This window comes from Helianthus annuus, chromosome 8, assembly GCF_002127325.2.
Source record: "Helianthus annuus cultivar XRQ/B chromosome 8, HanXRQr2.0-SUNRISE, whole genome shotgun sequence".
Lineage (NCBI taxonomy): Eukaryota > Viridiplantae > Streptophyta > Magnoliopsida > Asterales > Asteraceae > Helianthus > Helianthus annuus.
In genome coordinates this window covers 9,799,263-9,809,937 of record NC_035440.2, presented here as the reverse complement: position 1 = coordinate 9,809,937, position 10,675 = coordinate 9,799,263, and positions in this window count along the sequence as shown.

Sequence of the window (10,675 nt, the reverse complement as noted above, 5' to 3'; positions counted from 1 at the left end):
TTTATTTTTATTTTTTATTTATTCTATTAGAATATAATGCTCCACAAGATTTCAAGCCCCACCCCCTTTCAAAATAATGCCCCACAATGCTATGCTGACTGAACCGTCACAAAGCAAAACGCCCAAAAGTGTTCCCCCTCCCACTATACATGGTCTTAGCATGACCTGGATAGTATATCCCCTCATGAAAGATAAACATAACTTGTAAACAAGTTTGTCTTTCTAAATTTAGATATGATATCCAAACACTTGCTTATGATCTCCAAAACGTCTTATTATTTTATAGAGTAAATTACAAAAATCATCTTTTATATTTACATTAAATTAGAAACTATGTTCTTTATTTTCAAAAAGTATAAAAAACGTACTCGATGTTTACAAAACTCTTTCACATTATTCCTTTGAACCTAACTCAATCAGTTAAGTTTTATGGTTAAATCTGACCAAAAAGACCTCATATAAAGGCAAATTAGTCTTTTGACCCGTTACCATCTTTATTTATTTACTCAAGTAAACAAACATAAAAATAATAAAACATATTATATATATATATATATATATATATATCTAAAACACACGCATATTATCTCTGTCTTACAACCACCAAACAACACCACCCCTAGCCACCAACATCTCTTCAACCTCCACCATTAGCCACCACTACCTACCCACCACCACCACAACTGTCACCTCACCATCACCCCACACAGCCTAAAACCCCTAAAAATCCTCTTACCACCACCATCGCAACACCACAACTTTGGAATTTTTAATGTCGAGAAGGAACAGCGCAGAGGCTGCCCTAACATCGATGAATCTACGTGTTGTTTATATTCAGATCTGATTTTGAATCTGTGTGTAGTTCGATTTGAGAGATTTATATCTGATTTCTAATTCGATTTGAGAGATTTAGTTCTGAATACTTACTAGATCTTGTAGAGAGAGAGAAAGGGAAATGGAGAGAAAGAGTGTTTGTAGAGAGAGTGGTGTAGCGATGGTGGTGGGTGTGTGATGGTGGTGGTGATTCGATGGAGGTGCTGCACAACCAGATTGTAGAGAGAGTTTGTGTCACGGCCCCTGACCCGGTTTTACCCGGTTCAGAAGTCGCGGGACAGAAATCCGTGGTATTGGTGTTTAATTAGGCATCGGAATTTTAACAAGATCGTTTAAACTGAAAATACCCATTTATTTTATTTCAAATTTCGGGACAAACCCCGTAATTTACAATAAAGGAATTCCACTGGGAAATTCCTTGGTTACAAAAACATGTTTGTTTATTTACTGAGCCACTTTATCCAAGCTAGTAGTACTACACGGCACTTTTCCTTGTTCACAGTAAATCACTTGAAACATGTTTAAAAAGATTTTATCAGCGGGGAAATACTGGCGACTATTCAATTGGTACAAACCGACATATTGTTATAATTTACAGTATTAAGAGCGATTACAATGTTTATATATCAATCAACTACCCAACGGTATTTGTCACTCGACCGTATCTGTGACTATGGTCATATCACCCATTGGCTAACCCGTTGTCCAATAGTGACGGTTATCAAGTAATGTATACAAAACCCCACATACTGGCTGTAATTGAAGACTACAAAGACTTAATCCCTGTAATTATAACTTTGAAAATGAATAGTTTGGAAACATTTTGGTAAAAAGAGAATGACTCACATTGCAAGTTTAACTGGACAGATTTTGCCTACTGATTAAGCCTGGTAACCCAGTTAAATAATGCAAACGAAACTAGGTTAGTAACTTAATACAACATTTACGATAAGTTCACGAAATCAAAACCCTCACGACGAATGACAAAGTATAGCCCGAATTCAGGTAGCACTTAAACATCCATCGGATCGGTTTCAATCGATCGGACATTGTATCGTAGCAGTGATCGAGTTATTACCCCATAATCGTAGCAGCGTTTCGACCCTTAAACACTCGCATATAAGCAGAATTTTGACGTTTTGAAAGTGAAATTCGAACACAGAAGAAAGGCCATGCAACGTCCAATTTATAGCAAATTTTTGAGTCTGTCGCGGCCCGCGTAAACTCGAAGAGCATCCTACGTGGCCCGCGAGGGCCACCCTAGCTACGGCTAGGGCTGCCGTGTCATGGCGTAGGTCTGCCACGTGTCTAACACGTGGCCCTAAAGCTTATCCGGAGATTTTCAAAGCTGTCGCGCCCCGCGTAAGAATTGCTTAACTCTTACGCGACCCGCGACCAACCAATAAATTTTGATTTTCTTGATTTTTCATGGAATTTAGGGCTTTAGTGGTCTGGGTTTTCACTTACGGAGTGTTTTAGGACAATTTCGTGCAGGTCCTTACATCCTCCCCACCTTATTTAAAATCTCGTCCTCGAGATTTACTGGAATAAGTGAGGATATTTTCGCTTCATTTCCGATTCCAACTCCCATGTATATTCAGGTCCTCTTTTCGAATCCCACTTTACCTTGACTAGCACCAATCTCTTATGTTTGAGGAACTTGACCTTTCTGTCTTCAATTTGAAGCGGTTTCTCAACAAATTTTAATTTTTCATTCACCTCTATGTCTTGAAGAGGTACTACCAGTGATTTATCAGACAAACACTTCTTGAGATTAGATACATGAAACACATCATGTACCCCGACTAATTCTTTTGGTAGTTGTAATTTATAAGCAACTGGTCCTATTCGTTGGGTAACTGTGAATGGTCCTATGTACCTTGGACTTAACTTTCCTTTCTTACCAAATCGAACCACTCCTTTCCAAGTAGAAACTTTTAAGAGTACCTTGTCTCCAACTTGGAATTCTAGCGGCTTACGTCGATTGTCGGCATAACTCTTCTGGCGATCTCGAGCCGTTTTTAGTCTTTCCTTGATTTGAGTTATCTTGTCGGTGTTTCCTGTACAATCTCGGGACCTGATAATTGACTTTCTCCTATTTCTGCCCAGCATACGGGAGTTCGACACTTTCGTCCATACAGTGCTTCGAACGGGGCAACATTGATGCTTGTGTGATAACTATTTTTATATGAGAATTCTATTAGGGGTAAATGATCATCCCAGTTTCCACCGAAGTCGATTACACATGCTCTGAGCATGTCTTCAAGGGTTTGAATCGTTCTTTCACTTTATCCATCTGTTTGGGGATGGTATGCAGTACTTAAATTTAGTCGTGTCCCCATTGTTTCTTGGAAACTTGTCCAAAAATGCGAAGTGAAACGACTATCCCTATCTGACACAATGGAGAGTGGGACTCCATGTAAAGATACTACCTCACCTACGTACAACTTTGCTAATCTTTCCATGCCAAAGGTCTCCTTCATTGGCAGGAAATGAGCTAATTTGGTTAATCGATCTACAATCACCCAGATTGCATCGTTACCTTTCCTGGTTTTGGGTAACTTAGTAACAAAGTCCATTGTTATTAGTTCTCACTTCCATACAGACAATTCTAATTGTTGAAGTAACCCTGAAGGTTTCTGGTGTTCTGCCTTAACTTGTGAACAAGTTAGGCACTTAGAAACGTATCTAGCTATATCCTTCTTCATTCCTATCCACCAGAAGTTGTTCCTCAAATCTTGATACATCTTGTTATTATCGGGTGCATCGTATACCTAGATTTATGGGCTTCCTCTAGATTCTTATCTCTTAAGTTTCCTTGCCTAGGTACCCAAATTCTTGCCTTATGGAATCTCCAAATTCCATCAGCTCCTTGTTCTTATTCCGTTATCCTTCCTTTCATTCCTTCAGCATCATCCTTGATTGATGTTTCCTGGACGTTTTTCAGTTGTTCCATCAAGTCTAATTGGAGATTTAATCTAAGAGCACGAACTCGCCTTTGCTTCTCATGGTACTTACGACTTAGGGCATCTGCTACTACATTTGCCTTTCCTTCGTGATATAGAATATCACAGTCGAAGTCACTCAGAATTTCCATCCATCATCTTTGCCTCATGTTTAATTCTTTTTGCCCAAATATGTATTTTAAACTTTTATGATCTGTGTAGACAGTAAACTTACTTCCGTACAGATAATGTCTCTAAATTTTAAGGGCAAAAATTATTGCTCCTAATTCTAAGTCGTGAGTCGTATAATTTGCCTCGTGCCTTTTCAACTGCCTTGAGGCATACGCAATTACCTTTTTGCGTTGCATTAGCACACAACCCAATCCTAGCTTAGAAGCATCATAATAAACTTCAAAATCTTCTGTCCCTTCTGGTAAAGCAAGAATTAGGGCATTTGTTAACTTTTGCTTTAAGATCCTAAAGGCCTCTTCTTGCTTAGGTCCCCATTCAAACTTAACTGTTTTATACGTTAGCTTAGTTAATGGAACAACTATTTTAGAAAAATCTTTAATGAAGCGCCTATAGTATCCAGCTAATCCCAGAAAACTTCTAACTTCGGTAGCTGATTGCGGGACCTTCCAATTTGTGATTGCTTCTATCTTAGAGGGATCTACGTGAATGCCTTCGTGATTCACCATATGTCCTAAAAATTGCACTTCTTGTAGCCAAAATTCACACTTCGAAAATTTGGCGTAAAGCTTTTCCTTCCTTAACAAAGTTAAGAGTGCATGTAGGTGCTCACGATGCTTGTCCTAGCTTTCAGAATAAATAAGTATATCGTCAATGAAGACAATTACGAATTTATCCACCGGCTTACAGATCCTATTCATCATGTCCATAAATGCTGCAGGAGCATTCGTTAGTCCAAATGGCATGACTGTAAACTCGTAGTGACCATACCTAGTCCTGAAAGCAGTTTTAGGTATGTCTTCTTCCTGTACCTTCAGCTGATGGTATCCGGAGCGCAAATCTATCTTAGAGAAGTATCTAGCTCCCTAAAGTTGATCAAAAAGATCATCAATCCTAGGTAATGGGTATCGATTCTTAATTGTAACTTTATTCAATTCCCTATAATCAATACACATCCGCATTGAACCATCCTTCTTTTTCACGAATAACACTGGTGCTCCCCAAGGGGATGAACTAGGTTGTATGAATCCTTTGCCTAGCAATTCATCTAACTGTTTCTTTAGTTCTAACATTTCTGTGGGTGCTAATCGATAAGGTGCCTTAGCTATTGGTGTAGTTCTAGGAATCAGATGAATTCTAAACTCTACTTCCTTATCTGGTGGTAATCCAGGTAGCTCTTCTGGAAATACATCAGGGTATTCTGATACTACTGGGATTTCCTTAAGTTCATCACCTTTATTGTTAATAATTACCGAAATCATATACACTATTCCTTGTTTTCGTTTATAAGTAGCAACTTTCATTACTGAAATGAATTTCATTGGTTTACGTGGCTTATCTCCTGTAACCACAATTACTTCCCCTGCGGGTGTATGAATTTCTATGGAATTCTTATCACAGAGGATTCGAGCATGGTTGGCTACTAACTAATCCATTCCTAATACAACATCGAATCTTGCTAATTTTATAGGTAGAAGGTTTGCAGAAAATTTATGGCCTGAAAGTTCTATCTTTCCTTCTTGCAGAACCTTATCTATATTAACAGAATTTCCATCTGCCGTTTCCACCGTATAAATCTGCCTAAGTTTGGTTAGAGGTTGCTTAAGAGCTTGGCAAAATGAAGTATTTATAAAACTTTGGTTTGCACCAGAGTCAAATAATACTTTGGCGTAAACGTCATGTACTAGAAACGTACCAGCTATCACATCTGGAATCAGATCTGCTTCCTGGGTAGTCAGCTGGAAGGCTCTTGCATTCTTCTTATTAGTTCCTTCAGCAGGTTTGGCCTTATTATTAGCTGGTTTGACCAATTTTGGGCATTCTGGTCTAAAATGCCTAGCTTCTCTGCAATTGAAGCAAATCGTTGATTTCTTCCTGCACTCCTCCTCTCGGTGCCCCGGTGCCTTGCAGAAATTACACTTCTCTTGACATTTACCAAAATATTTCTTTCGACAGTTTCTGCAGAATGGAGGTGTGGAAGATTGCCCAGTTCCCTTTTCTTGAAATTACTACTATTATTACCCCAACGAAATCCTTAGGTAATCTTTTGGGCCAATTCCTTTTTCCTGTTTTCTTCTCTCGTGCGCATCAGTCCGTCATTCAAGGTGTTGGCCAGTTCGACAGCATCGTCAATTGTGCAAGGCCTCGCAGCTTTGACTATATCACGAATTTCGCTAATTAGTCCCCAAATATAGCGAGAAATAAGCACATGTTCTGGCGAGGCCAGAGTTGGTACAATTCTAGTATACCCTCGACAGTCAACATCCACCATCCGGTGGTTCAGGAACTTATTCGTCATTTGTTCCTTTTCATAGTCGGGACAAAAATTTCTTTCCACCAAACCCTTAAATTCCTCCCAACTCATGACATAAGCCACGTCACTTCCCTTGGCTTGCAGCACCGTGTTCCACCATTCTAACGCCTCTTCTTTGAAAAGGTGGGATGCGTACATAACCTTGTCTTCCTCTTCGCATTTACTTATTTTGATTACTGCTTCGGTCTTTTCTAACCAACGCAGTGCGGCAGTCGCCCCTTCATTGCCTGCAAATTCCACTGGCTTACAGGCAAGAAATTCTTTATAAGTGCAACCAGGTGTTGCAACTTTCATTTTCTTAAGTATTGGGGCTTGAACCACATTATTGTCATTATTGCCGCCTCCATTTACACTGTTACTAAAATTATCGTCGTGAGTGCGTTTACTATGGTTGGCTTGGGAAGGTTCAGCAGGATTCTTAACGGCAGCAACAATTGCTGGAATAGCATTGGCTATTCCCTGAGCAACGATATTTTCTATATCTTGCCTATTAAGAAAATGATCCTCATTGTGTTGTTCAGATTGGTTAATTTCGGTTGCCGGTTGGTTTATTGTGTTTTCCATCTGAATAATTAACAAGATATATATAAATTATTGTCACACATTGGATAACAATTAAACACAACATGGTACTCACAACACAATTAAATCAACACATATAGCCAAAATCGTCGACCTTGCGACATATATTTTTATAATAGTATGCATCAATACACACTATCTATTTTACAAAAGTCTTATTTTAGTTATTGTTGTACAATACTATATTATTATTATTATTATATATTATGCTTTTTTCACATATTATTATTATTATTATTATTATTATTATTATTATTATTATACAAAAACTTTTTAACTTCAGTCAACTGGTTTTTCAGAAACGACGCTCCCTCTCGTCGTACTTCCATGTGATGTTTTCCCCCACTTCGCGAATCCGATTCCCCGCATCCAGCAGTTCCTCGCCGTAGCGGCGTAATTCGGCAACGTTCCGCGCTCATAGGTGGGAATGGTGCAGGTTCAGGATCAAACTGGGGAAAGTAAACATTGGGGTTATTCATGAAATTCTGAAAATGCTAGTCGCTCGTCCACCATTCTTCCAACTGCCTTGTAAAAGGTTGGGGATTGACAATAGGGTCCGGAATAGCAGGTTCCAAATTAATTGAAAGTTCAGATTGGGCGGGGAAATTGAAAAGGGTTTCGTCAGCAGGTCCGATGAGGTCACAATTCGCCAGTTTCCTATCAAGTTCTTCCCAATGTGGCATCTCCTGGGCTTGACCGGAACTCTCCCCAACTTCCTTTCCCTTTCCCTTTGGATCCTCCGTTTTCTTTACCCGTTGGGCAACGGGTTTCTTATTGCGTCCTCGTTTCCAATCCAACAACCTTCTTCTCTTTTTGGGTTTTGGTTTCTCCTGTGGCTGGGCCTGAAACACTAGTGGCTCCTCGGTATCCGCTGATACCCTGACTGGGTTCCTGTAGTATCCATATCGGTGGTATGGATTGTAAAGTTTCGGAGTGCCTCCGACAGTTCATTTATGCTGTTAGCACACATGAAGAAACACACAAAATTTAAATTAAAATTTTATTTGTTAAATTAAATTTTCACAGAATCACAGAATGGCAATCTGAAAATTAAGTATTTCTAAATACTTAATTGGCTTAAATCAGTGGCTCTGATACCACCTTTTTCTGTCACGGCCCCTGACCCGGTTTTACCCGGTTCAGAAGTCGCGGGACAGAAACTCGTGGTATTGGTGTTTAATTAGGCAGCAGAAATTTTAACAAGATCGTTTAAACTGAAAACACCCATTTATTTTATTTCAAATTTCGGGACGAACCCCGTAATTTACAATAAAGGAATTCCACTGGGAAATCCCTTGGTTACAAAAACATTTTTATTTATTTACTGAGCCACTTTATCCAAGCTGGTAGTGCTACACGGCACTTTTCCTTGTTCACAGTAAATCACCTGAAACATGTTTAAAAAGATTTTATCAGCGGGGAAATACTGGCGAGTCATTCAATTGGTACAAAACGACACATTGTTATAATTTACAGTATTAAGAGCGATTACAATGTTTATATATCAATCAACTACCCAACGGTATTTGTCACTCGACCGTATCTGTGACTATGGTCATATCACCCATTGGCTAACCTGTTGTCCAATGGTGACGGTTATCAAGTAATGTATACAGAACCCCACATACTGGCTGTAATTAAAGACTACAAAGACTTAATCCCTGTAATTATAACTTTGAAAATAAAAAGGGTTTTGGAAACAATTTGGTAAAAAGAGAATGACTCACATTGCAAGTTTAACTGGACAGATTTTGCCTACCGATTAAGCCTGGTAACCAAGTTAAATAATGCAAACGAAACTAGGTTAGTAACTTAATACAACATTTACGATAAGTTCACGAAATCAAAACCCTCACGACGAATGACAAAGTATAGCCCGAATTCAGGCAACACTTAAACATCCATCGGATCGGTTTCAATCGATCGGACATTGTATCGTAGCAGTGATCGATTTATTACCCCGTAATCGTAGCAGCGTTTCGACCCTTAAACACTTGTATATAAGCAGAATTTTGACATTTTGAAAGTGAAATTCGAACACAGAAGAAAGGCCATGCAATGTCCAATTTATAGCAAATTTTTGAGTCTGTCGCGGCCCGCGTAAACTCGAAGAGCATCCTACGCGGCCCGCATGGGCCAACCTAGCTACGGCTAGGGCTGCCGTGTCATGGCGTAGGTCTGCCACGTGTCTGACACGTGGCCTAAGGCTTATCCGGAGATTTTCAAAGCTGTCGCACCCCGCGTAAGAATTGCTTAACTCTTACGCGACCCGCGACCAACGAATAAATTTTGATTTTCTTGATTTTTCATGGAATTTAGGGCTTTAGTGGTCCGGGTTTTCACTTACGGAGTGTTTTAGGACAATTTCGTGCAGGTCCTTACAGTTTGTATAGAGATGGAGAGAGTTTGTAGAGAGAGAGAGAGAGAGAGAGAGAGAGTTTATAAGTTTTGTTTATGTTTATTTATTTAAGTATATATGGTAAAATGACCAAAATACCCTCATGTGGGGTTCATTTGGTCAGATTTAACCATTAAAACTAACTAAGTTATGGCTAAAGGACGTAACGTGCAAGAGTTTGCAAACATGAGTACATTTTTTTGTAATTTTTGAAGACAAAGAACATAGTTTGCAATCTGGTATAAACATAAAGGATGATTTTTGTAATTTACTCTATTTTATATAATAAAGTTAATTTATTGAAATCTATACAAATTGCGTTTTACGTCCTTTTAAGTTTCAGCAAAATTTCAGACGTTGTCTTTTAACTAACGCAGCGGATGTCCTTTATGTTCTAATTTCTTTACAAACAGTGTCCTTTTTCCCAAAAAGATTATAAAAGTAAAGGACATCTGCTGTAAAGAAAAGTAAAACATAAAGGATATCTGCTATAAAAAAATTAAAATATAAAGGATATGTGTTGTAATTTCGTTACTTAAAGAATAACGCCTAATTTTTTTTTGAAACTTAAAGGGTGTAAATGCAATTTATCACACAAATAATCCAACAAAAGATCAAATACAAATACGGTTATCGTACAAAACGTACGAATGACGTGGAAAAGTAAAAAGAACGCGGTGACATTTTCGTAATTATTCTATTCGTAAAGTAATTATCTTGATGAACTAGTAGAGTAATTATAATCCAGTTGTAGAGTAATTTTAAATTTTGTGTTGTTTGATGAACTTGTAGAGTGAATGTGCCTGTTTATTTTTTTTTATGAACTGGTAGAGTAATTATGATGCATTTGTAAAGTACTTTTGAATTGTATGTTGTTTGATAAACTTGTAGAGTAATTGTGTATGTTATGTTATTTTGATGAACTATTAGAGTAATTATGATACACTTGTAAAGTAATTTTGAATGACTAGAATTTTTTTTAATGACTAGTTTTTTGATGCATTTGTAAAGTAATTTTGAATTATATCTTTTACTAGTGTATTAATGATGAACTAGTAAAGTAATTATGATGCAGTTGTAGAGTAATTTTAAATGACTAGTTACTTGATGCACTTGTATAGTAATTTTGAATTGTATGTTGTTTAATAAACTTGTAGAGTAATTGTGTATGTTATGTTATTTTGATGAACTCGTAGGGTAATTTTGAATTTTATGTTGTTTGATGCACTTGTAGAGTAATTTTGATAATTAACATACGAATAGAATAACTACGAATGGCATCATGCTTTTTTACTTTTCCACATCATTCATATGTTTTGTATGATTACTCAATCTGTACGTGATTTTTACTCATAATAATTCATTAGTTTCATTTAGACCAATTATTACATTTTTGCCAGGTGTGACACTTAG